The sequence below is a fragment of the Trachymyrmex cornetzi genome, unplaced genomic scaffold, assembly GCF_001594075.2.
Source record: "Trachymyrmex cornetzi isolate Tcor2-1 unplaced genomic scaffold, Tcor1.1 scaffold159, whole genome shotgun sequence".
Lineage (NCBI taxonomy): Eukaryota > Metazoa > Arthropoda > Insecta > Hymenoptera > Formicidae > Trachymyrmex > Trachymyrmex cornetzi.
In genome coordinates this window covers 333,540-335,181 of record NW_017296190.1, presented here as the reverse complement: position 1 = coordinate 335,181, position 1,642 = coordinate 333,540, and positions in this window count along the sequence as shown.

The following is a 1,642-nucleotide window of genomic DNA, read 5'->3' as shown; positions in this document are numbered from 1 at the left end:
GATAGTACAAAAATTGATCAAAAAAATTGTGTGCAATTACGTTTCATAGATTCATATAGATTTCTCGCTTCAAGTTTGGACAAATTGTCATCTTTTCTCAACAATGATAAGCTGCGAGTACTGCGACGCAAATTTTCCCATTTATCCGAAGAAAATTTTAATCGTTTGACTCGAAAGGGCGTTTTTCCGTACGAGTACATTGACTGCAGCGAAAAATTGAACAAATTACGCTTGCCATCTCGCGAGTCATTTTACAGCTCATTGACTGACAGCACGGTATCTGAGAGTGATTACGCGCACGCCGTCAACGTGTGGTAGCGATTCTCTATCCAAACGCTCGGTGAATATAGCGACCTGTATCTAAAAACAGACGTATTGTTGTTGGCCGACGTCTTCGAAAATTTCCGCGACGGTTGCATAGTGAGTTACGGGCTAGACCCCGCGTATTATTACACCTTACCTGGCTTCACATGGGATGCCATGTTAAAACATACTGGTGTAAAATTTGAACTGTTGACAGACATCGACATGGTCATGTTTGTCGAGCGCGGTATACGCGGTGGTCTGAGCCAGTGTACAAACAGGTACGCGCGAGCCAACAACAAATACATGCCGTCGTATGATCCATCGAAACCGTCATCGTACTTGATGTACTATGATGTCAACAACCTGTATGGCTGGGCAATGTGTCAACCATTGCCCTACGCCGATTTTCGATGGGTCGACGACGTGCACAATTTTAATTTTAAGACCATCGCGTTAGATTCGCAGACAGGCTATATTCTCGAGGTGGATTTGGAGTACCCGCAACATCTTCATGACGCGCACACTGACCTACCGTTCTGTCCGACGCGAGAGAAACCACCCGGCAAGCGCGATGACAAGCTCCTCGCAACATTATGCGATAAACAGCGTTACGTCATACATTATCGCAACCTGCAGCAGTGTACTCGTCACGGCCTCCGTATCGCTAAGATTCACCGTATACTGCAATTCGCGCAATCTCCATGGCTACGCGATTACATACAATTAAACACAAAATTTAAATCAATGGTCAAAAATGATATTGAAAAAAATTTATACAAACTGATGAATAACGCGGTATTTGGTAAAACCATGGAGAATGTGCGCGATCGCGTCGACGTAAAATTACTGACAAAATGGGAAGGCAGATACGGTGCGGAGGCAATGATCGCCAAACCAAATTTTCACAATCGTAGCGTCTTCTCAGACAACCTGGTCACGATAGAACTGCGTAAGCTCGAGGTGAAGTACAAGCCGATATACGTGGATATGTGCATCCTCGATATATCGAAAACATGTTTGTACGAATTTCACCACGAGTACATGGCACCGGTGTTTCGTGAAAAATGTAAAATTATGTATACCGACACAGATAGCCTCATATATCACGTAGAATGTGACGATATCTACGATGTGATGAAACGCGATATAAATAGATTCGACACGAGTGATTACGCAGTTGACAGCGCGTACAGTATTCCGCTTGCGAATAAAAAAGTTTCAGGCCTTATGAAAGATGAGAACAACGGCGCCATTATAACCGAATTCGTAGGGCTTAGAGCGAAAATGTACGCTTTACGTGTACAAGGAAAGAAAGACGCGAAAAAGGCAAAGGGTG